Raw genomic sequence first — 26,428 nt, 5'->3', positions numbered from 1 at the left:
TGGATCAACATGGCTGTCACAGCACTCAGCTCTTTTTACCACACCTCAATCTACTCACATCATTTCTTTAATCTCTGTCTACAAAACTTCCATGATAAACTCTTCACAAACCCTTCCCACTGAGATCCCAAAATACAGTTCCATTATTCATCCTGTAAAGGCATTCTGGACTTTTACTGCAAGTTGGAAAAGCTCCACAAGCAAAATTGAGCCTTTAAAACAGTCAATTCTTTGAGCATTTGCCAGATTACTACTGCTGAGGGAAATTCAAACTTGGTCACAACATCACAGAAATACTGGAAATTATACTGAAGATTTTCTCTCTGACACAATTATCAGCACTTGATAACCATCTGTGCACCCTTATTAATTTTTAATAGTCACTATTTAATTCCATGCCATCTGAGACAGAGAGCAAGGAAGGCTGAAGATGCTTCAGGTAATATTAGTCCTTTATGGATTAAGTTTGGTGGGTATTTTCTGCCAATCAGAAGGAAAATAAATTTGTGAACTTGCAGCAATGAAACAGGGAGGAGAGTAGGGGCAGAAATGGAGGAGAGTAGGAAGAAAAGCAGCTTCCGAACACACTCTCCTTTTTACTGTGTTTCCTCTGGGCATGTAAAAGCTCAGAGCAACAGCTGGGGAAGGAGCTTTCCTAGCAGCTGGCGGAGGGAAAACTCTGGCCTCACCCCAAGACAATCCTGGAATATTATCTCAAGGTATAACCACATTCACACATTTTTATATGCATGTGCATTATGTATATTTGACATTATTTTAATTTATATAATAAATAAATTGCACGACATACATATGTGTCATTCACGACACATGCCAAGACAAATTTTATTTTTTTATGCCATGGATGCTTTTCCACAGGAGAGGAAAATACCTCAAATCCCAGGAGCACTTACACAAAACACTGACACATGGATCTTGTAAACACTAAAGGCCAAACCAACTAACGGGGCTGCTCTATAACAGCCCCATTTGGGTAAATATATTTGGGGCAGATGTAAAGGAGCGAGAAGTCACTACAAAATTTAATCCTGGCCATTAGAATAGAAATAGAGTTTTATTTAAAATGCCACTTCCTCAACTTCTCAGTAGCTCTGCCCTTGCAATGAAACGTGACATTGTTATATTAATAAAAGTTCTGGTGTAGAGAGCCCATTAAGCAATTCCCCTGCAGATGAATGAACCCTTCTTCATTGTAAATTGAGAACCAAATGTACTGGAAGAAATGTTTATAGGACTTTTCACAAAAGGCCCTGCCCACTTTCACACCCACCCTTTGAAGTTCTGTGGTAGGTCAAGTTGATTAATTTAGTTAGAACTTATATATTTGTACATGACACAACTCGATCGAGAAAACATCTCATGTCCTTCTCAAATCCAGTTAGCTGCTCCCCTCATTGATGGCATTTCTGTGCCATATCAGGAATTAACACCCTCTGGGGCCTTATCCAAGCACCAAGTCCTGCCTGCTCACACTGAGCAGGCAGGACTTGTGTCACAGGCCAGGAAACACCTACAGGAGATCTGTATGGTGATTTGTATCTCAAGTAAATGTAAACCTTGTATTAAACAGATGAATATTCAGCTTGATGTCCCTACACTCTACAGTTACTGCTTGTTTATAGTACTGTAAATTTTAAATACACCTTTCACAAGATGAGAAACTCCTCTATGGCTTTGAGGGAGTCCCACATCCACAAATCCAACATATTTTCACATTTCTGTTTGCATAAGAGAGGAAGAATCACAAAAAGGGGGTTTGTGGAGAGAGCTCCCCAAGTTAAACAAAACCAGAACTCTTAAAACATTGTGGGACCCCTACAAGAGTGTCTGTTCCCATTACTCAGGTTCTTTGGCACACCCCCAGTGCCCCAGCAGAGGTGAAACACAGCTGTCATGGCCTTGGTGCCACGTGCCACCCCAGCTCACGGCAGGACACAGGATGGTGACAAATTCCTTCCCCAGGTGCTGATGGTGGGAGAGCCCTGCTAGGCTCCTGTCACAGAGTCAATTCTCTGCCTGCCCCATCCCAGCTGGACAGGCAATGGGTTCCTTAGATTAAATGCCAAATACGATTTGGAGTTGTTCTCCTCCCTGGGGACATCAGGCACCGCAACTTCTCCTGGCTGCTCCTCCCACCAGTGACTTCCTGACCTCCAGCTGAGAGGTGGGAGCTGATGAGAACTGATTTATTAGTTTATTTATTAGTTCTATCTATTAGTTCTGTTGCTGTGCCTGGACATTGCTCCCTCGACAGAAAAGCACAGCTCTGCCCTACAGAACCAACAATTCAAGAGGATTTAGAGCTCTACAGAAAGTGATGCTTCCCAAGATATAAATTTTACCTCAAAGGCTACAATTTAATTAAGGCCTGTGCTGACACCAACCAAGACTGAAAACCAACGAGCTTCAAACACTATCTGATTAAATCTCACATTTGTTTTGTTCAAATAATTTACACAAAAGGCAAAAATAACCTAATCCAGCCTGGGTGGAGCATCCCTGTCCTTCGAATGTAACAAGTAGAGTTTTAATCCCATTACTCTCAATCACAGTTTGGAAATACAATCCAGCAGTGAATCAACAGAGAAATACCTTGAAAACTCTGCTTCAGAAGGTTTAAAATAAATCAATTGAGATGTAAAGCGCTGTGGGTGTCACCCTACAATATATGACAACAGAATTAAGTCAACTTTTCACATCTCACAAGCTGCCCATTGCCACCAGGATAGGAAGAAAAATTACTAAACAAGAACTGAGATTTACCCAAAGTTTATAAACACCTGAGCAAGAAGGTGGAATCATGTGAGAAACCCTGATATATCTTCACTTCTGACCTCAGACTTCTACCACAAACACACACAAAAATTAGGAAATTACATTAGCGAGACGGGGAAAACATCAAATGCAAATAGCCCTCTCAGCCCAATTTTCCAAGTAAACTCTTTGTCCATGAAATTAAAACTAATACAGTGGAAGGGAAGAAAATAATCACAATATGGAAAGCAGAGATAGCTATGCTCTCAGATGAGCCCCAGGGAAAATGAAAGAAGAGATGGGAACTGCAGGCTGACAGTGCTGACCTGATGGGGATTTAATTTCACATGTTTCAAATCAGCTTCGTCAACACCTCCCTGATTACATTATGTCCATCTGAATTATATAAAACAAGATTTCTGAAGTCTGACTCTAGGATCACACAACACGAAGCTGGAAAAGCCTGGCAAGGGCAGCTCCAAGACCACCTGATAAATAATGCTAAATGGATTGTGTTCAACCCTTGGCCACAGAGTGAGAACCTGGCACAACTAAAAGGTTGCTGTTCTTGATTGGACAACGTTGAAAGCTGCAATTGCTACTTTTGATGGAAGTTCATCATAGGAGAGCCAAAATCCAATTAGTTGGGAAGGCACTGCACAAGGAAAATCAGGAGTGTAACAGTATATTACAATAAGAGGATATCTAAAAATCAGTGGAATGAAATGTCATTCAATTATCAGCACAGAGCAAACTGGATTTCTCTGCACTCTGGGTGCTACAGGGCTACTCATGATGCATTTATTAATTGCCTGGTTCTGAGCTGAGCTCAGTGGGTTTCAGCCTGGGGGATGCGGATATGTGAGGGCCTCAGAACTGCAACTGAGGGGGCGGGAGTCAAAAAATTAAAACAAGCTCACTGTGCTGTGCAGCTCTTTAGTTCATATGCCCTTCTCATGGAATGCAGGCTTCCCTGGCAGATCTATCCATGTGCCAAAATAAAGGAGGCTGGGAAACTCTAAACCATGGCAATAAGGGTCTGTGCAGGATCAGCACTGTAACAATGAAATCCTATTTTTGTGACAGCTTACAAAAATTAATCACATTAGTTAGAGCTACAAAGGTAATTTTAAAATACTTTAAATACCAAATGTTCTGTTTTTCCCAATGTTCAAATTCCAAATTCGTGGCATACCTATGCCCAGGGAGCCTGAGATCACCAATGCAATAGGGTGGTGTGGAAGGGCTCGTGGAATCCCCAATACCAATTACTGTCATTCAGCTACAGAAGGCAACTGGTCACTACAAACCACCTCACACAAACTTGTAGTTCTGGGGTTTCTATTCCTATAAAGGTTATTTTTTTTTAAGAAAATAATCACTTCCCATTTGATGTGCATCTCTACCTTTTAAATGAGATTCTTAGCTGGCCTGAAATATATTTGTCTAAGGAAGGAGAAGAAATGTGGGGGTGGGTTTTGGTGTGTGGTGGGGGTTTTTTTGGGGTTTTTTTTTTTTCTTTTTTTTTTTTTTTTTTGCATTAACTTCTCTTCTTAGATGAAGAATATATGAAGTTAGAAAAACCTTTTAAAAATTAAATATAGGAAGTTTTACATAAAGATTTTTTTTGCAATCAGCACTATTACTTGAATAATTTTTAAAATGCCAGAGTGGACATGACAACCCTTCCACTGTGCATGTTCCTCTGCAGAGGGAGGCAGACAAGGCCAGTGGCACTGCAAGGATTAATTAACATATTGGTTTCCTGCCCTGCTCCAGCTCTCTGGACATGCTTAAATATAAGCTCCAGTATAGTTAGACAATTATCTTTGCTCAAGGGCTTTACTGTGGTTTCAGACTTCCAAATAGACATCTTGTTTATTCATTTGCAAGACCATTTAAACCACATTTTGAGAGCCCTCAAAGAAAAGTTGCACTAACAAGACCAGATTACCTGGAATTTAAAACCTGTGGGCAAAAGGGCAAGTCTGGGCAGGGCAGTTCCCCTTTTAGGTAAAAAAGGCATCTCCAGGTACCACAGGCAGCTTCTCTCACCTTGGGAATCAGACTTTTATTCCCAGTTGACTTCTTGGTCAACTGGGAATAAAACACTGAGCCCCAACACTGAGCATCTCCCAACCCCTCCTAACCCTCACTGCAGAAGCAAAGCCTGCAAGCCCAGGGGTGAACATGGCTTTAAACTGAAAAAGGATAAATTTAGATCAGATATTTGGAAGTAGTTCTTTTCTTTGAGGTTTACACTGGCACAGAGTGCCCAGAGCAGCTGTGGCTGCCCCTGGATCCCTGGCAGTCTCCAAGGCCAGGCTGGAGAGGGCTTGGAGCACCCTGGGACAGTGGAATGTGTCCCTGCCAATGGCATGGTTGGGGTGAGATGGACTTTGAGCTCCGTTCCCATCCAAACCAGTCCAGGATTTTGTGATTCCAGAGCCTGAGGGCACTGCCTATGCTCTCACACAGCCACAGGATTGTCCCAGCAGGACCTTGGCACCACTGGGTAGGTTCCAAGGTTCCAAACAACTGAACATTTCTCCCATCCATCAAGGAAGGGAAGGAGAATGGAAGAGAAGCCGACACTTACTATAAGCAAACCTTCTGATTGTTTCCTTTCCTCCAGGCACAGTTCTGTAGGTACACAGTAAAATCAACCCCAAACCATCTTCAGTAAATCTCTAAATCTGAAAGCAGCAAAAAGCAATAAACTCACCTTCATTCGTCCTACTCTTTCACCATGGTTTTGGCAGCCTCTTGTCTCACCTGGTTGTGTTTTATGTCTCAGCTCAGTACCATCCATCTCCAAGTACATAACTGAGTACGGAGAGATGCCCTCCATGTTCTGGAAGGGACTGGAACATGGAACTAAGGGCTTTGTGCAACTGGGCTGTAAGAATCTGCATTCAGGCTTTGCATAACTGGTATTTCTTTAAGCACTTCATGAAAAGAACTACTTATTGGAATATTCAGCTTTTGCAAGCTCAGGGACATGTTCTTAGTTATTAAAAAGCTTTATAAAAATAATCACAAAATCCTCATGCTTTTGCATATGTATTACTGAACAAACCTGCTCTTTTATTTGGCAACACATAAAAGATGTTATTTTCGTAGGTGCTCGGCATTTTCTTTCAGAAGAACACAGTGACAGTCAATAAAAAAATTCCTCTGGAATAGGTTTCTCTCATTACTTTGCCCAGGATGAGAAAAATAATTACGAAATCATTGAACAATCAGAATCTCTGAGGCCTGGCTAGGATTTCTTTTGTTTGACTCCGGAACAAGTATAAAAGTAATAAAAAAAAATACCTCTAGGGAAAAGGGCATGAACCTCTTATCTACCATTAATAAACTGCTACAAGCAGCTCTAAAGTTGGAACACAGAAGGGAGATGGGAAAAGATGCTGCTCTCTCCCTCCTGCTCTACCAAGGAGTCTGGACTTAGGCATGTCAGCAAAGGTTCCTCCTGAGGCAGTGGGAAGTCCAGCCTTGGGGCCTTTCCCACTCCCACTGACGTGGTGGGAATGATCTAAACCCCTCAGCAGGACTCAGCCTCACTGTCTGTCCTCCCACAAGTGACACCAACAGGGACCTCTCACCAAGCTCTCAGTCAGAAGCTGTTCCTCTGCAATCTCCTCTTTTTGTTTGTCTGGGTAAGACCAAGCTCTCTCCCAGCCAGCCCTTCTCAATGCCCAGCTAGTGCTGTTCTGCCCCTGGCTGGACCCTTCAGACCTCTCCATCACACAAAGCAGGAACAAACCCCACCTGCTCCCAGCTGATGCAAATGCTGCATGTATCACAGGAAACCCCAAACTGTACAGAATCACCTAAACCTAATCCACGACACGCATCTGGGCTCATCTGGAGTTTGTTTGTAGTTCAGTGCCAATGCAAAGCCACAGCAAATTTACTCTTCTGTCACAGAAGCACATCCTGGAAAACGATGTTTTCAGCCATCACCTCATCAGTTACAATCAGCCCTAAATGACAACTGTTCATAACATGAAACAATGTTCAGGCTTTGCCCAGTCAGACAGCTGCTGAGCAGGGAAACCCTCCTCCCACTAAAATATTTATATGGAGCCTGACACCCACCCAGAGCTATACTTTCTATCCATCCCACTCCTTCTATCCATCCAATACTTCCAAACTGCCCGTGTATGTGGTCTTGGGGCACTCTGTGGTTAAAACCAGGGGAAAAAACCCACCCAAGCAGACTCGCTAGTGAATTCTTACAAGGAAATGAATGGAAATGAACTCTGGGACACCAGAACCTGAATAGCTGAACAAATAATAAAAGATAAGCATAAGCAAGTAAATAAAGAGTAGCTCAGTTACTCTGACTTAAATAGTCTTAAATGACAAGTGGTCCTTGCATCATATTTACAACAGCCCTCCTCCTACCCTCCTATTATCACTGCACTTCAGTGGTATCAAAAGCAAACAGGAGGCTGCTCAGTCCTTTCTCCATCTAGAAATCAATACTTATATATTTCACTATTACTGTTCCTATTGGATAGTTCCTGACCAGCTAAATGGAATTAAATGGAGGCCTCCAACTGCAGCAAGTCATCATGAGGGACAGATTTAGGCAGGTGGGGGTCACACGGGCAGGGAATGTGCAAAGCCACACTGTAATTAATTCTCGACAGCACAGCCATGAATCCAAATGATTCATGAGTCCCTGGGCTCCCAGAGCACTGGGACAGACCTGCCCTGCCACCCCCCTGCACGGGCGTTTCTGATGCAGGGAATGGGAAGATGGAAGTGGGAGGGGTGCAGAAGATACAGAGGGGACAAGGAGAAGCAGTGCCTGAGGGCTGCAGACCTTCAGGGGCACAGCGGACAAACCCTCTTGCAGTGTCACATAGCACATTTCCCTTCAGTGACAACACACCCAACACTGATGAAGTCTTTAACAACCAGGAACACATTTACTTTGGCTTTTGGAATAATTTACAATTGTTAATTAGCACTTTCAGTGAATAATAAAACTTCCGATGACCAGGAAAGAACTCCTCACTCTCCCGTGCCTGGCTCTCAAGGGTCCAGCTGCAGCCACTACTGTCCCTTTTCCCCTCAACAGCCACAGGCAGTGTGGGACAAAGGCAGCCAAGCTGGCACATACAGCTGCTCTTGATGGAAACCCTGCTGCTTGGTTTCCTGCTGCCTCACAGATGAATACAGAAAGAACAATTAGCCAAGCCTTCACTCTAATTTAAATGTATTTTTCTTTTTGGAGGGGAGATTGAGAGATGGTACATCATAAACCCAAACCTGAACTCTAAAGCTGCTCAGAGGAGCACAAGACTGAAACACCAGGTGTAACCTCAATTATATGGACTTCTGATAATAATCAGTGACACCAGTTATGCTAAAAGCTGTACTTGGATGTGCCAGGAGATCATAAAACATCAGTGCAAGGATTGTCTACATCAAAGCAGGCAAGAGGTGCGTAAAGAGAGTATCGCTTTATGCTTTATATCATCCATTTTCCAAACACCAAAGTAAGTGACAGCTCACTTAAGTTGACCAGTGTTTCAGAGGATGACTAGCCCTAAAGTAGGAAATAACTTCCATTTCCCAGTCCATCACATAAGAAATAATCAAATACCTTATCGGGGCCTGGAGGAAGAAGAATGGAGGCTCAGGGAGAACAATAGCCTCCTGTGCAGAGGATCACACCTGCTCTCTCTCACTCCTTGCCATGAAAGGTTGTGTCCTGATGAAGAAGAGACAAGAGCCAGCCCAGCTCCCAGCAAGCAATCAGGGCACTCTCCGAGGAACACGAGAAGGCTCTCTCAGAGAAGGCTCAGGAGTGGAGCTCTGCCCTTTCCCAACCTCTGCCTCTGAGCATGAAGAGTTTACGCAACACTTCCTCCTCACTCATTACTTTATGAACTCCTTCTAAAGAGGAGAAAATGAGGAGAAAGCAACACGCTACACACAGAAAGACATACCAGGATCACTGAGCAGGGAAACTCTGGGCTGCAGAGAGCAGTGTCCCCAAAGAGCTCAGAGCCAGCACCTCCAGCAGGTTCCAGGGACAGCCCTGACGGTGTTCCTGCAGGGAGCAGCTCCCATCTCCACCTGATGCCCAGTAGAGGGACTTGCCCACCTCCACAGACACTGCCCTGGAGGAAAAGTCAACCCATTCCACACAGGGCTGGCACTGTGCTGGGCCAGAAGAGCTGCCAGGCCCCCAGGAGCTGCTGAGGGCAGATCAGAGCTCCAGGGTGGGGACACATGGTGCAGCCACAGCAGCACTTTGGGTCACCTGCATGGCTGGGGCTGCACAGAGAGGTCATGAGGGACATCATCAACCCAGAGACCTCCTTCTGACCTGGGCCACCTCCTGCCCCATGAGCCCCAGGGGGGCTTTTGCACATCAAAGAATCCCAGAAGGTCTGGGCTGGGGGGAACTCTCAGGACCATGTAATTCTAGCCCTCTAGCACAGGCAAGATGCCACTCACTACATCCAGCTGCTAAACCAGACCCAGGATCCTTCCCTGCTCTCAGCCTGTGTCTCCTCCTCCTAACTGACAGTCTGGACATTTTTCTTTGCTTTGCCAATGCTGGAGCTGAGACCCCGGGCATGGAGGGGTGTTCAGTGCCTCATCATGCAACATTACCCTAATCCCCTGGAAAAATCAGAGATCAGGAAAAAGGAATAGTTTTGTTGGTTGTTGTTATTTCTAATTAACTGGGGGGGGAAGCATCTGAAACACAAACACTTCCGGTAAAAAAATAGAGGTCATATTTATGTTTTCATTTTAAAAGCAAACTATGAACAACAAAAAAAAAAAGGAATTACAGAAACAACCTGTGACTGAGAACAAGGAGATTTTAAAACTGGGGGGGGGGGGGAATGCAACCTTTTAAAACAAAAAAATTTTAATTGCACTGCTTCAAAATTTATGAAACCTCTTTAATTTTATATCAGGGCAGACAAGAAGGTCTCTGAAATACCAACCCAGTTTTAAAGGCAAAAGGAAGGATGGATAAGGAAAGGGGGAAACAGTAAACTATATTTTCATAGTGAAGACTGAAAAGATACTCAAAGAACAGAGGCCTTCTCTAATACATTATAGGGGATGAAAAATATGAAAGGTGTTGAATTGCCTAAGCAGATGCCAGCAGTGCAGTGCATGGAAAATCAAAAGCAAACAAAGTTTCCTCTCCCCTCAACTCCAGGAGAACGTGTCTGCATCCACCAGCTGCCTCTGTGCAAGGAAAATGAACAATTTCAAAATGTGAATATCACAGGAATAACAGGTCCCTGAGAACAGGACAAATCCTGCCACTAGAACACACCTCACTCACCCTGATCACAGAGGGTACCATGGGAGCAGCACTGTAGGAGTGCTTGCATGGAGTGCTGGCACACTGGATGCAGAGGAGAGCAGAAAGGGACATGACAATCGAGTCAGGATTCCAGAAAGCAAAGCTCACAAAGGACTGGTGAGCTGTGCAATGACTCAGCAGGAAGAAAAAAAAAATCAGCAGCTGATAGGCAAGTCTCTTCAGTAAGTACAGGTACCAAAACAAAGTAAAGTAATGAAGAGACAGAAGCAGAGCTCCCAGGCTGGAATTCTGCCTGTGTGTACAGAGCTGTCTCTGCTGCTGCTCCATTCTGATCCCCTCCCAGCACACCTGAGCAGGCAGAGGAGCAGGAAAGCCTGACTTGAACCCCTGCTGCCTCCCAGCACCTGCCATGCTCACTGCAAAGGTGATTTTCTTGGTGAGCCACATGAGAGGAAGCTAAAGCCTGGCCAGGAGTCAGGAAAGCACAGAGCAGACAGAATGCCAGTCTGGGGAAGCCAGGGAAAGGAGCAGGAGTATAGCAAAGCAGGAGAGTCAACCTGCTGCCCTGCCAGGCCCAGGAAGGTGACAGAGCATCCCTGAACCTCCTCAGTTGTCCTCCTGAGCATAAAATCCCACCTCCTGCTTCTCCTGTCTAACTTTCCAGGAGGGCTCTGCCATGACTGTTGAGGCTCAACAGATCCTTCTGGAATGGGAAGATTAAATATAATCTGTAAAAAAGAGATAATGTGCTCCAACCAGATGGATGAGAAAGACAAGCTGTGCAGATTTCACTGCTCAGTTTGAACATATTCTCACTCACACTCTCCTTTGGAAACCTTTATGCAAATAGCTTTTCAAGAACATTTAATCCTCCACCCTCACAAATTACCCCAGCAGCATTGCTGTCCCTTCAGCCTGGAGCCCAGAGAGACCCCAAGGCACTGGGCATCTGCCTGGCCCGAGCCAGGTGACATTCAGTGACATTTGAGCAGATGCTCACGTGCTCTGCAAGGCAGGAGGAGAAAGGAGATGGATCGGGTAACTGCAATTCCTTTCCATCACTCCTTCCTGGCAAACCCAATCCCTTGAAAAGCACTGTGTCTTATATCTGCCTTTTGAATCTCACCTGGCCTGGTTCCACTGGTGTCAATTCTGCATCTCTGCCACCACTCTGCTTCTGCACCAGGGTAATAAAAGAGGAGAGGATGCCAACAGCTCCTCTGTGCAACAGAATTACTGTATAATTGTGCTGGCTGGAGCAGGAACTATAACATCAGAGAGGAGGGAAGAAAAGGGCAGCTGAAAGGTAACAGTACTAGGAACAGACACTCTAAACTTCTCCTTTGCCACCACACCCCTGATAGCCAACACAAGCTGTGAAAACTACTGAGAAAATTAACCCCTTCAAGGCAAGGGAAGCTGGGGCTTCATGACTGGCACACAGAATTATGTGTGTTAGAAGAGCTGGCAGTGAGAGATCAAGGGGGACCCTGGCCCAGTGTATCACAAACAGTTACAGTTAAAAATGGGAAGCCAGGGTGAGGACAATCCCAACATCTGCAACATCCTCCTGACACCTGTGTCAACATCCAGCCCTCCCAGGCCTTCAGGCACAGCTCAGGGGACTTGAGAGGTTGGGATGAAGAAGGACAATCCTGCTGAAAATACAACCCAGCTTTCAACCCTCTTTCAAAAGACCAACAGGAATAAAATAAAAATTTTTCCTGAAGTTATTTTTCTACTTGAGCCATGCAGCTCTTCACAATTAAGTCGAAATGTTCCTGTAAAACAGCTATTTTTGTTACTCCTTCTTTAAAAATGGTGTAAATAATGCACAAGAAGAGTCAGCATTGCCTTAGTCAGTGAAGTCTGGAATAAAAACCAAGAGTGCCAGCTGCTGTCTGTCCTCCATAAAAACCTTCTCTCCATAAAACATAACCATGGACACTTTTTTAACCCTTGCTGACAACCTCTTTGCACACAAACGCTGAGGCACAAGATTCCCTCTCCCAGGAGCTACCAAAATGCTGTGCTTTGGGGGAAAGAGCAGCTGGAAAGGGCTAAGGAAGCATAAAGTACATGAATTGTTTATTTTCAGTATGACTAAGGTAACACTTCATTCCAGCTGCATCACAGTAGAGGCTGCAATATTTCACTGCAACCTTCAATTGTCCTGACTCATGCTGTCAGTAATAAAATACCCTCTCGGGAAAACAAATAAATAGACAAATGATTTGGTTAAGTATCTACCAGTGAAAGCACACTGTCCATTATTTTGAAGGCATTCAGCAAGGTTGCAGGTGTGATGTACTACAGCAAGTGATGAAGGGATTTACAGCTTTGTCACTTTGACAAGGAAAAAAAAAAAAACAACAAAAAAAAGAAAGTGTGGAGCAGCTTTTGAAAGCATTTGTCTCAAGCACCCAAAGGGTCATCTGGAAAATGAAAGCATTTCTATTCCACTGGCACTTGTGCAGAGGAGCAGGATAATGAAGTGACTGGGCTATTGCCCTTCCCAAAGCAATGAGATCTTGCTGAAAGCAGCACACATTAATCTCAGTGCCCAGGGACAGGGCACTAAACAGTACTCTGCCAGCCTCTTACCCCCTCTCTCAGTAACCAGGATCATTTTAGAACTGACACCTGCAACAGAGACTTTTTAGTGCATAATGAGTAACTCAGCAAAAAGAGACGGCTGTGAGAGAATGGGTAAAAGTATAGTGAACAAAGGAGTAAAATTACAAGATATACTGCAGCCTCAGTGAATAGGGCAGCCTGACAGCAGAACTTCCTAACACTCCTGGTGAGGATGTGGCTTCCAGAGCGATGGAACAGGCAAGGAAAAGCACCTGCTCCTTGCTCCCACATTACCCCTATGCTGTCAGAATGCTCAGAAAAGATAGTTCCTCTTGACATCAGGGCAGGAAGAAGTCCAGTGCAACAAAAATGAGCCTGATCCCTCAATCTCCCTGCCAAAGAGGACTGGGATTCCCCCGGCCATGATGCAGGCATTAGAAACCTGACTGATGCAGGAGGCCCCCTGGGTCACAGTGAGGTTCATTCCCGTGCCAGGCTCCTCTCCCTGCTCTCCCCAGAATGGGCTGGTGGCTTCCCACAGGGATGTGACTCGGTGATCAGTGTCTCCCTCTCTGCTCCCAGGAAGCTCACAGAGTGAGACTCTATTCCATGTGACAGCCCAAGCCACAGCTCCTTCTCTCCTCTGAGGTTTTTCATTCCCAAAGACAAATGAGCTCACTTGAAATGTTCTCTGCAAACTTTGTGCAGAAATCAGGAGTGGGTTTTTTAAAATATTTTTTCCTTATTCAGACAAACATTCATAAACCATGGAGACACAAAACAGCTTGGATTGGGAGGGAGTTTAAAAGACCACCCAGTGCCAACCTCTGCCACAGACAGGGACACCTTCCACTATTTCAGGCTGCTCCAGCCCCTGGCCTTGGACCCTCCCAGGGACCCAGGGGCAGCCACAGCTTCCCTGGGCACCCTGTGCCAGGGCCTGCCCACCCTCACAGGGAAGAATTTCCTCCCAATATCCCATTCAACACTGCCCTCTGGCAGTGTTGAATGGGATATTGGGAGGAAATTCCCCTTTCTCCTGGCACTCCAGGATCTTCAATTTAAGAATCTCTAAGCTATCTAAGTGACCTCTTCAAGCTTGCTCCGCTTTATTTTTCAAGCAGTATCTGAACAGGCAACACAACCCAGACCCAATGCTTCCCATTATGTCATGGAAAACCCACAGGAGAGAGCATGGTTAATGAAAAAGACAAACCTTTCTGTTCCTGAATGGAGACTGATATCTTTTTGTATTCCCATTATATAATTAGAAAGCTTTCAACACACTTGTTTTACTGTAAATGCAGCAGTAATTAAATATGGTCTCTAAAATAACTTTTTTTTTTTTCCCGTGCAAGCAGATCCAGTGCACAGCTAGAACAGAAGATTTGCTGCCACAAAAAATGTGTCTGCACGTGAAGCTTCCTGTTAGACCCACACTCACACCGTGCCAACACCTCCCACTTTCCCAGCTCCCACAAACAGCCAGCACCAACCCTTTGCACACAAAGCAACGGCAGGAATGGCTCAGAAAACAGAGAACCAGCCCCTTTCTGAGATCTGATGGCTGTTTTCACCTGATATGGTGCCACACATTCATTACAGCACAGAGAGCCAGTCAGGGTCAATTCACTTCTGTAAGCACACTCAAGTAGCAAAAAGAATTATTTTTATGAAGTTCTGAGGCTCATGACAGTGGCAAAAGGTATCCCTTGGTGTCCTTGTTTTTCCTTCCTGCTCTGTTGGCACAAAAAGTGTCAAACATCAGTGGGTGCTGTTTCTCCGATTTACTGACTTAGGGGAGTTTTTTAGGATAGCTGGGAAAGGGAGAATATTTAGGAAAGGATATTTGAGAGAAACGGCATCAGTAGTCTTATAAATACTTTATTTCTCCAAAGAGAGCTGTATCCCAATTTTTAAGAAATACACATGCAAAGGTAAAATCGAGAGTGGGCAAACAACAGTATCCAGAAGGATCTGAAGTTTCTGTTTCAATATTCCCCCTCTCTAACAGTGCTGAACACAGAAAAGCTTCTTTCCAAACCAGTATGTCCTGTTTGTTCCCTGTGCTGCACAGGTGACTGCTGATCAGCACTTTCAGAACCTGATGGATGATGATAAAACACCTTAAAAGCCCCAGCTACTGCAGGAATCTCAACATTCTGGCCAGAGCTTCCCACACATGACTTGGCAGCCAAAGGGGCTGAAACACAGAGAGCTCAGCAGGCGACACCTCCAAAGTCCATCCAACACCACAGCATCCATTTCATCCACAATTGCACAACTCCCTTCTACGAGGAAGCAGCAGTCTGAGGTTATTTCCCATGAGCCCTCCTTTTCCTGTGCACCCAGCCTTTGCTTTGTGTTTGGCAAGCACCAAGGAAACTCCTGTGTCTGCACAAGAGAGAATGGACCAAAACCCTTACTACCTTCTGTTCTTTTATGAGCCACTGGGGATTTGTCAAAAATGTTCCCTAAGCAGAGGCACATCCTGATTCAGAAAAGGGCCGGGTACTAATTAAACATCCTGCGTGTGCAGCAGCAAGGGCTTCACATCTCAGTGGTGTCTGTTTCCAATGCCATATCCAATGTCTATTCCTTGTTAGCTGTAATCAGATCCAAAATCTCATTTACAAAGTCTGCATCAGGCAGAGCAGCACCTTCTCTCCCAGTGTCACTGAGGAGTTCATGAAACATGTTACACACTCCAAAGTCAAGGTGGTATTTCAGTTATTTCAACAGGATACATAAAAATAATCAAAAAGTACAGATCCAAGTTGCTGTCATTTCCCTGTGGGAGGCACAGAATAACTCCACGAGGCAGGGAACGTAATCCCAGTGCCTCTTCCAGAACCTGAACCTCCCTTGTGACCCAGGCAGAAGGGAAGATGAGGTTACCTGCTGGTCCTCTGCAAATATTTATAAGGCCCTACAGAGAGCAGGAGATGCTGCCACAGAACCTCACAAATCTGTGTGAAGCTGTACTTGAAATCCCCTCCACAGAAAACAAGAAGTGTGTGCATATTTAAGAATATGCATGCAGAAAAAATGTCCTGCTGCTGGTTTTCAAGGAGCTGAGAAACGGGGAAATATTTTTACTGCCAGACCAACCCCCAGGACTTACAAGACCTGTACAAATGTCCTTGGGACTGGCCATGACCTTGAATTATAAGCTTATTAAAACAATGTTAGAATTTCTCACCATTTCACTGCAAGTCTCTCAGCATTTCATATTTTCAAAGCTCCAGTCATGGAGTCAAATAGTGATGAAATATTCGCAGTTTTCAGTACAATTATTAAATCATCTTGTGGAGGAAATGTTAACAACATGACCCATCTTGCACATAAAAACTCAGACTGGAGAGCAAATAAAATTATAATCAAAGTACACCTTGAAAGGTATCATTTTAAAAGTCAGACTTATGAGTTTCAGAAACTAATTGCTGTTTTTTAAATGCTGGAGGGGCCAGCCCTCCTACAGATGAAAAGTCACTGCAAAAGGTGAAGATTTCTTTAAAATGAGTCCTTGGGTGCAGAAACGAAGTGTTTTGCTCCCTCTGCTCAGGCTCAGGACAGGGAGTCAGTGCTGAACCACAGGGACCCTTCGCTCCTCTCCCCTGAGGTGGCCATGGGCCCTAAGCAGAGGAAATTCAACAGCAATGGACAAAGGAAAAGCCAAAACCCTCCCCGGGAGATGACATGAACATGTTTTATTCAAACAAATTTCAGGCACAAGTGCAAACTTATAAAAGGTCAGTTCACTTCACTAGAAAAACCAAACAAGTCCATGAAGGAGAAATCCATACTGCTTCCACTCATGGACTTGTTTTCTATTTTGAAAGGGAAGGGGGAAGGGGGAAGGAAGAGGAGGAGATGCAATATATGCAGCTGCATTTTATCTTTTTCACTTTACTCTTGTTTATACACATAATTTTAGTAATTTTTAGTCCATCCCAAAGGTACTGCATTCTCCTAACAGCACTGCATGGCAGCTCTGAGACAGGCCCTCTCTTTCACCCAGCTTTATCTCATTCCTTGATCTAACAGCTGCTCCAAAAGCCAGTCAGATCTGCCAATGCAGCACTTATGAAGGAAGAATAGAAAATGCACGATTACTTCATATCACTCCAGATACTTTTTCTCTTCTGATGCTTGGTTGTGCTATTTACTAGGAGAATTAAAATTAACCCCCCTGTACACAGATACAAGGACTGAACACAAAGATAACACATAACTGAAAATACACTGGAATTTTCTGTTGTTAATTTCTGCCATCATGGATTTATAAAGTGTGAAGAGCAGAGTTCACAGGGTGTGAGAGGGTGAGTTTATACGGCATGAAGAGAGTCAAATAAAAACCTGAGAAATAGTTTACTCAGTCAGCTTGAACTTTTCCCCTTTCAGTAATGTTTTCCAGCAATTTGCCATCACAGCTAGGTGGTGTTAGCACCCAAGTACATAATTTTTAACACCCTTCCTACTGCTCAAAGGAGCAGAAAGTGCTGCAAAGGCCCAGGAGGAGGTTCCCACTCCATGAACCAGCAGGGTGTACTTTCATCATTGTTCTAAAGCCACTGAAATCTGCAATTATAGAGCATTCCTCATGTATCATTAAACCTGTCTCCACAGAATCCAGAGGAAAAGTGCGTGGTAAAATCCCTGAGTGGTACCACACGCTCTCAAAGGGTTGTGCTCCAGGAGGCAGGAGTTGCTCTGAAGCACATTGGTGCTAGAGAGCACAGGGAGCAGAGCCATCGATAACCCGTGGAACAGTTCCTTCTGCACAAATACACTCCTTTTTGGGTCCTCTGGCTGCAAATTAACCCATCCTGGCTTTCTGAACCCACACAAAACTCATCCTCACAGCAGCAGGTTTAAAGCCCTTCCCTCCAGCCCTGCAAGCCAAGCTCCCCACGAGCTCTCAGTGCCCGCAGCCGATGGAGCTCAGGGCTCTGTGCTGGCAGGGCTCAGCACCAGAGGCAGCCCCAGCAGCAGCTGCCTTCCAGCTGGCAGCCCTGCTCCTGCAGCTCCTCAGCCAGCTCCAGCAGGGCCCAGTGCTCCCAGCCCTGCTCTGCGGGGCTCCCTGGGCCGCTCCTACACAAACCCCGCTGCTCACTGACTGCACCACGGCTCTTCTGGAACTGACTCACAGCGTTTGTGACCATCCTTGCTCTGACATTCCCCTGCCAAACAAGACATGAGAAATAAGGAAAATCAGAATCAAGGAGCTGAATTCAATAGTCCTGGAAGGGAAATCTTAATCTTCACAGAGTCCTGTAGCCAAGTGGCTCAGATTTTCCTTTGCCAATAGTTCCAACCTGAACGCTGAACTAAGTAACAAATTCTCAGGGAAATAAAGTTCTCTCCTGAAATTCATAAGCAGCAAAGCCAAGACCAGGATTGATTTGACTGCACACCCAACAGCTGCGCAGACTCTGCAAATCCCATGATTCTTTCTGGAGGGACAGTGACAGCAGCAGCCAAACACCCTCCTTCTACCAGCCCCAAATGGAGAGAAGAACAGAACAACAAATAAAAGGAGTTTTGCCTTTTGTCTGTGAATTTTGAGATTTAAAAGTGTCTTGAATATGTATTTTAAATGAGCAGAGAGGTGAACCTGAGCCTAAAAAGCAAGAAAAGGGATTGGAAAAGGTCGACACAAACAGGCTCCATATAAAACAGAACTGTATTCAGGGTCTTTCAGCATCTGGAATTATTTGTGAGCAGCTGCTCCTGAGAAGTTCCATGTGTGGTCAAGCACTAAAAAGGGAGAATGTGCTCAAACCCAGGAACATTTGCTGAAGAAAAGCTTTTTGTGTGAATCGTGTGTCTCCAATGTTTGTTAACTCTGAAGAGTGCAGAAAAGCTGTATTATTTCTGCAAGTCATCAGTCCTGCACATAAGGGAAGAAGCAACATCTCTGCCAAGGTTCAACCACTCCAGAACTGAGTAAAAGCCTTTTTTGTCAACTGCAGAGACACCACTGGGAAATTGGGGGGAAATTAATTAAAAACAAGAAAATGAGGCATGGACTTTGCACAGAAAGGGCTGTAAGCTAAAAACACAGCATAAACAAAGTCCAGGAGCACAACACAGCTTCAGAATCAGTACTTAGTTGAAGTTTTGGTTCATTCTGTGTGTGTGTATATATATATATATATATATATATATATACACACACACACAGAGTAATTGTGAGAGTTCTCCTTCTTCATTTTGGTTCTGTTTTAAAGAAAAAGCTTCCTGTTGTGCACTCAGAGGCAATCAATCATGGATGCGTTTATAAGCAGGGTAAAATATAATTCAGGTGTCCATCTGCATTCCTAAACCAGACCACGAAGTGTGTCATTTTATAACAACAAACTTCACTAGAAACAGCAAACTTTTTTAGGGTGAAACTGGTAAGGAAAGCCAAGGCAAGGAGGTAAGGAAGTTCCAAGTGCCCCAGAACAACACTGTGCCTGCAGGCTACATGAACTATGGGAGAAAAAGGAAGGAGTTGGTGTGTCCAACATGGCTTTTTCCCCACAAGAACTTCACTTGTGGTGCTGGGAGCTGTCACAGCAGTTTTCCCAGTAGCGTAATTATCTCCCCATGAAACTTGCTTCCCTCTCCAGAGTCCAGTGGGGAAAAAGAGGGGGTGTTTGTCTTTTCTTTCCAATAATGAACCCCTAGCTGGCAGCCTCAGCAGCTCTGCTGTTTCCCAAACTCACGCTGGCTCCAAGGCTGCAGATGGAAGCTGAGCTCCTCCATCATCCCAGCAACCACATCCCAACATGTCCCATAAAGAACAACTCTGGGCTTTGCCAGAGCAGGCCCCACACATGAACAGCAGAGCTCTGACACTTTCACAGCTTCCCAGGGGGATTTGAGGATCAGATATGGAAGAGGTTTGTTAATCTCATCACGTTGCTCCTGCAAAATGTGATGAGCAACTGTGGCAGTATTTAACAAATTAGTTTGTACACAAAAATACTCAACACAGCATTGGTTAACCTTCTGGGCACAAATTTAATGGCTCTCTGCAACCACAGATACCAGGATTTAAGAAGGACCGTCCTCTGAAATCAGTATCTGGTGTGTGTTGGCCTTGTTTCCCCCACCATTAATAGCTGGAGATTCCCAGCCCATGAAAATCTAAGTGTTTTCATGTATGCCCAGAAGCAGCTCCCCTGGTACCACACAGAAGCTGTCAACACTGAGCTTCAGATAAGACCCTGCAAGATTAAGACATCAGCATAGTTTCCTCTTCTTGCTCTATTTTTCACAAGCCATGCCTTGTTTCTGGCTAGGCAAATCCTCCAGCCAGCCTGCTCCCTCTCAGTGTTCCAAATGAGACCAATCTAACTGCAGAAAAGGCTCAGATCTGCTCCTACACTCTGGCTGCTCCCTGGGCTGACACCACCAAGAGCTGGTTTTGCAGTAGATTTTGCTTATGCAAAAGTATGTCAAGAGGAGTCACTGCCTTTATCCTCACAGGAGAGTGCCCGAGTATCCAACACCTGGTATCAAATTTGTTACAACACATGCCCAAGGTCAAAACCCACTCTTATTTCACATGTAGCAAGGGGTTTGCTGGGCACTTGATGCCATTCAAAGTACTACTAAAGGAAAACATGAAAATCTGGTCCTGGTCCCTCTTCCCCTCACTCCAAATTATGAGATTTGCTCAGAAAACGTGAAAAAAAATGTACCAAGTAGTTAAGTGCTCTTTTTATTTACCTTTTGACTCTCATTTGCATGGAGTTTGAGTTGTCAAAAGCTTTCTCCTATCTTTATTAAAGAACTTCTTTATTAGAACACAAACAGATTTTCACAGAGCCACTGTAGGCATATATACTTAAAACAGTTGAATATTTTATGTAAATAGTTTTTTTAAAAAGCATGGCATGCACTGGCCCAGCACATTTACACTCCCAAAACAGAAGCCAGCACAGTGACACTGCAAAGAGATACAATGCTCATTTACAAATGACATTTATCTCACACAGCAAGCAAAGCTATTCCACTAAAGTATCAGTAAGAGCAAATGCACAGAGAACAGTAGACTAAAAAAGCTTTGAAATATTGTATTTATTATTTCTGAAAAAGGTTTGTGTGGTATCTTGTTATGTTTCACTTCTAAAAGGACAAAGCCTTCTGAAACATACAAATGAAAACAAGTGGCCAGAGAATCAAGCCAGTTTGCACAGTTAAAATACTCCTTAAGGGCTGAAATCTCTTCTGCCACATTACAATCCTGAAAAAGGTTTGGAGCACTAATTTATAAACCCAGGAGAAAAAATTTTGAGAAATCTTTGATTATTCAATAACCCTGTGAGTAGGAAAATCTCTGTATTATGCACAGTGGAAGGGAGAAACCCCAGACCCCTGGTGTTCATCAGCATCACACTCGGAACAGGGACAAGCACCCAGTGATCCGGTGGAGAGTCACAGCCACAGAACTGCCCCCCTTCCAAGAGTGGTTTAAATCCCACCAGGGCTGCACACTGCTTTTAATCCTTCTGCCAAGAGAGAGCAACCACCACCACTGGTCGTGTATCAACTCTGTGTCCAGGAAAACATCATTTCTTATTCCAGAAAAGACACAGGATCCCCCAGCTAAAACTGCCCCCAGCTTGAACTGTCTGAAGCAAGAAACAAAGAGCTGAGTTAAACTCTCATGAATGCTAAAGAACAAGGGCTTTCTGGTCTTTAACGTTATGGGAAATATCAAGTTTGAAGTCTTTCCCCAAGCTGGATTAACTGGAGAATTGAGACCTTTGAGGAGCCTCAGAGTGAACCTGGAGTCAAGGAGCAGCAATGCCGTGTCACCTCTGGATGCTTCAGGAGTTTAGTCAGGCGTGGGACCTGCTGATGGGAGAGGCAAGGCCCAACCCTTTATAAATGCAGTAAAATCTGACACAGATGATCCAACACATCCAGCCTGTTCCCGGGCACGCCTGGCTCTGCCCAGTACAGCCACTGCAACCAAGGGTAGCCTCTGCCACCACAAAGCTGCTCGGACCAGACTGAAGGAAAACTGGAACAGACCTTTTAGCAAGTACTGCACTTTTACTGCTGTTTTACCCAGGGGAAGAAGCAAACTAGATTAGATGTGGATTGCGTAAGGAGAGGCAAAAGCAGGGATTACATCACCTCCAAGGTGTCTCCAGAGGTGCTGGGATAACTAATTATACAGTCACACTTTCAGAAGGAGTGAACATGGGACGTAAGAGACACCAGAATACAAATGGCGCCTTAAAGCAAGGTATCAAGTTCAAATTCCTCCTTCTTCTGTCATCCCCACTCTAAATCACACTGGATCTTCCCATCAGCCAATGGAGCAGCTGGCAGTGTGAAATGCACTCAGGTGCTGGGGGTGTTATCCTTCAGCTTCTTTCTGGATCCCCAAATCAGGCATGTTTGCAAGCTCCAGAAACAGCACACACAACCTCCTACAACAAATACACAACAGCGAGCAGCTGAGTGGCTGCACCACTCCATCCTAAGGAGCTGGATGGAATTCTAGAAATGCCCACTCCTTCTCAGCCCCTGCCACTGCATCCTGTCACTATTCCCAATAATCAAAAAAACCACACAAAAGGTGTACATGTGCCTGTTTTTCTCCTTACATGAAAAGACACTGGAGTCTACTCTGCTCTGACTCAACAGCTAACGAGCTGCCTGCTTTGGTCTTTATCCTCAGAACTGGGAAGCTCAGATCCCATCCCAGCTCTCCTGCTTTCTGCTTTCTGTCCATCACATTCACCGTTTCAAACTCACCTTATTTCTTCTTTTCACCAGGGTTTCTGTAAGGTTTCTTTCCTTTTTTCTTCAGGCTGATAACTGAATAGTAGCTGGGAATAACATTCCTTTTTTTCAACATAGGTGAAAACTAAGGATTTAATTCCCTTTAATGACAACTATCAGAAGCATAATACCAAAAGATTAAACTTTGGTCCCTGACACCAGAGCATGAAGTTTTCATAAAGTATCAAATAATAAGGAAAAACACAGTTCAACACAAAGGAAGCTTAAACCAAAATGCTTAACAAAGCGGGATTAAATGATTATTTTTGTATTTTTGATATAAATACTGAGGATATGTCACACAGGACATTGTTACACTGGTTGTTGCAAAAAGACCTGGGGGAGCCAAGGACGTGCTCACTAATGGACTGATAAAATTGTCCCCTCCTTGCATAAGAAAAAATGTGGGTTTTTTTCCATGGAAAGCATCCCAGGGGCCCGGAGCCTGGGAAAGCTGTGTGCTGGAACTGGAGGGCAGGCAGATGTCAGGAGGACAGGCAGCTCAGCCGTGAGCAGGGGACACGCTGTGACACCCAAGTCACCCCGGGCTGCCCGTGCCAAGCGCCACTTCCGAACATCAATCCCTGAGCCTGGCTCAGAAGATATTCCCCATCCTTGGAACACACAGGGCTCTGCCCCTGCCCTCCCATGCACTGCCCTGGCACCAGCTCAGCACTGCTGCTTTCTGCCCCTCTTCCTTCCAGCCCCAAAGCCACTGTTATGGGCAGGACAAGGACGCTGCAGCCTTCCCATGTGCCACTCAGAAAAGGACATTTTTCCTCAAGAAAATCTACATCAGCACAGCGCATTCACTTTGACATCAATAACGAGCAAACTCCCCACACTCCAAGCATCCATCAGGAGCACTGGAGTGAGAGCAGGAAGTTAAAAATACTCCTATAATCCTGTTAAATGCAAGCTTTGCATTAAAAAAAAAATTAAAAAACAATACCAATTTTATCACTGTGCTGAAAGGCAGGACATGAGCAAGAGATCTGCATTCAGAGAGCCAACCAAAATAAGCTCATACTTAATTCTGTCATACTCTGGACTCTCTGCACAAGTGACAAAAAAAAAGGATGTCACTGCCAGAACTAAAACCTATTTAATCTGCAGACTTCTTGGATGACAAGATCCATTCGGAGGACAACTGCATAGATTTTATCAAACCACTGCTAAACTGTCTTCAGCCAGAAACCTCATACTGCACATACTGACATTGCCAGCTTCTCACAAATATCACCGCTCTCATTCCCAAGGGAATTCACACCAAACACAAATCCTGTAGTTTCTACTTACAAAACTCCCTCTGGTAAGCCTGTGGCTCTATCTTTGGGTAACAACATATTGCCAATATATTGCATTTTGTGTTTTTTCCATGACAGAGGAAGCCAGGGAGTGTAAAGCCTTCAGCATTAGCACACTAGACACAGTTAATTTTTAAATACAGTTTTGTTTCCAAGTAAGTGGAACCAAAATTTTCCAACTACTTTTCTCACAGTGCCCAAGTCAAACAATGAGCAGATATCCAGCAGCAGCTTTCCTAAGAATAAATATTTCAAGAAAGAAATAAAACAGACAAATTCAAAGAAATTTTGCAGTACTGATGTGAGCTACTCTCCTTTGGTTTCTGGCAGTGTAAGTGAAGTAGGAGGAGTCAGCATAAATTACCAAGCCTTTGTTGATAATGTGTTAAACAGTGAAATAAGAATCTGCATCTCCAGCTTTTGGCACCTTGATTCATAAATAACTTCTGGTGTGGTAAAACTGCCTTGATCTGTAATCCAGGTAGGTGGTAACAGCAAATTTTAACTGATAGTGGGTCCACAGCTCCCTCCTTTTTACCTCAGCAGTAAATATTTATACACTTTCAGCCCTGAGGTAGAGAATCCCAGTTGAACTGCAGCAGCACCAGGAATACTTCCTATCAGGCACAGCACAAACCCGAGCCCAGGGTGAAGGAGATGATTTGCCCTGAAGATAATCAGCACTGCCTCATTCCACAAGAATTTTAACAACACACATAAGACACCCTGGCCCTCCAGAACTACTGCTCCTAAAACCATATCCCACCAACAGTTCTTAGCTATCCATTGGAAAGGAAAAAAAATATACTCAGCAAAGAGCCCTTGTGCCTACCGCTGCTTTCACACGAAGTACACACTGTGTGCTCCTCTCTGCTATTCACAGGATATAGTGCATTTTTTAGTAGAAAAAAAGCATTTTCTGTCATGCTGATAACCCCATTCTACACACTATACCCGAAAATGCCTCAAGACTGCTGTCACAAAAAGGATGGGATGCAAAATTAGACTTTGTCTGCTTTCTGCATGCTGGTGGGAGCTACACAGTGTAATGTGGCTGAAGCAGGCAATTAACCTTTCTCCATTCAAATGCTCAACCACTTAAGACACACAGTCATTTACATGGGTTAAAAAATACAGCAAATATTAAAATGAACTTGCATGTGCTGGGTGAAAACACCACGCTTGCTTTCCTTAATCCCGCTCTATATTTTTATTAGGCATCGCCGGCTCTGAACAAGTGTGAAACAATTACATCCCTCGGAGATATGGTCTCAGCACGCCATAGATGAGGGTTAAAATAAAGGAGGGGAAGGGAGGCTCGTCCCGGAGGAGCGTCCTGAGGGTATGGCTGGCACTGACCTGTGCGATCCATCGAGGCCGCTCCCGGCTCCGGCTCCGGCTGCGGCTCCGGCGGTGCCCGCGGCGAGCGCGGCCGAGCGGCTGCCGGTGAAGGCGGCGGCGGCGCCGGTCCCTCCCTCCATGTTGCGTGTACGGCACACAGCGAGCACAGAGCACGCAGCACAGAGCAGGCAGCACAGAGCACAGAGCAGGCAGCACAGAGCAGAGCACACACAGCACGCACAGAGCCGCGGCAGCAGCGGGATGGAGCTGCCGGGGGAAGAAAGGGGCAGCGGCTGGGGCAGGGGCTGTTCCCGCGCCAGCCCCGCCGCGATGCTCCGGAGCCCCGGGTTTAACCCCCCAAAAAGGGGTGTTCATAACGGAAAAGCACAAGGCAGCTCGCGGGTCTGCGCTTACATCCTGCCCTCCCTCAGCAGCACTGGTTCATGTTTTCCTGAGGCTGCTACAGGCATTTCAGCTGTAACCCTTTCCCGGCTGCAGGAGGAAAAGGCATCTCTTATCCTGATCACCTTCATCCCCGTCCCTCAGACACACGGAGGGATGTTTTCACCTGCTCTGCATGGTCCAATCCCTAAATAACACTTAAACAAGTGACCAGTAAGGACCATACAAGCAAGAGTTATTCCCAGTTCTGCCAACTGGTTAACCTTGGATATATCACATTAATGTGTTTGCTGTTCTGCTTCCTGCTTTTGGAAAACAAGGTAATATTTACTGCATTCCCAGAGAAGACTTGTAAGCCTTCATTTATTTCTCTGTTTATGCAGCCAGTTTGAAAAGGAGCTGTTTTAAAACTGCTATTACAATTTCTGGTTCACACACCAAACCAGAAATGAGAAATAATTACTACAACCCAATTTTCAGATCCCATTAGAAGACTGAAATCCTTCACCAGACCACCAATGCAGCAGTGAGGATGATGAGTGCTCCATCCAAAGCACTGAGGTCTAGCAAATAAGAGGAAAGCCTGGATGATGGATGACCCTCAGTCCTGGCTTAGTCATCAGCTTGTTGTGTGACCTTCATCAAGTCATTTTAATCTTTCTGCATCAGTATAGAATGCAGAACTCTTCTCACTTCTATGAAACAGCCCAAGAATTTCTGTATTGTTATCACTGCTACTCCTGCCTGAAGCTCAAAGGTACAAGCTAGAATTTGTAGCAATGCTGGCTATTGTCTGGCTGCAGCCCGTGGAAATTCCGTGTGGAATTTAAAGGTTTTGCACACAGCTCCTTTCAACTCAGTAGATGCTGAGGGTTATCAGTGTACATGAAGATTTGGAGGGGGTGAAATTCTGTATGCT

General features: G+C 44.8%; 1 protein-coding gene across 4 annotated transcripts in view; it reads right to left on the bottom strand.

The window, feature by feature from the left end:
- ARHGAP32 (Rho GTPase activating protein 32) overlaps positions 1-26,428 on the bottom strand; it is a 236,190-nt gene that overhangs the window by 148,613 nt on the left and 61,149 nt on the right. Inside the window, exon 1 of one of the 4 annotated variants that reach the window (XM_030231134.2) lies at positions 25,126-25,191. The exons of the other annotated variants lie outside the window; for them this stretch is intronic. The gene's annotated coding sequence lies outside the window, so the exon portion shown is untranslated. Of the gene's footprint in view, positions 1-25,125; positions 25,192-26,428 lie in introns of those variants that run through there. 4 annotated transcript variants of the gene reach the window in all.

This window comes from Serinus canaria, chromosome 24, assembly GCF_022539315.1.
Source record: "Serinus canaria isolate serCan28SL12 chromosome 24, serCan2020, whole genome shotgun sequence".
Classification (NCBI taxonomy): domain Eukaryota; kingdom Metazoa; phylum Chordata; class Aves; order Passeriformes; family Fringillidae; genus Serinus; species Serinus canaria.
The sequence above is the reverse complement of the archived record's forward strand: the minus strand, read 5'-3'. Positions and strand labels throughout refer to the sequence as shown.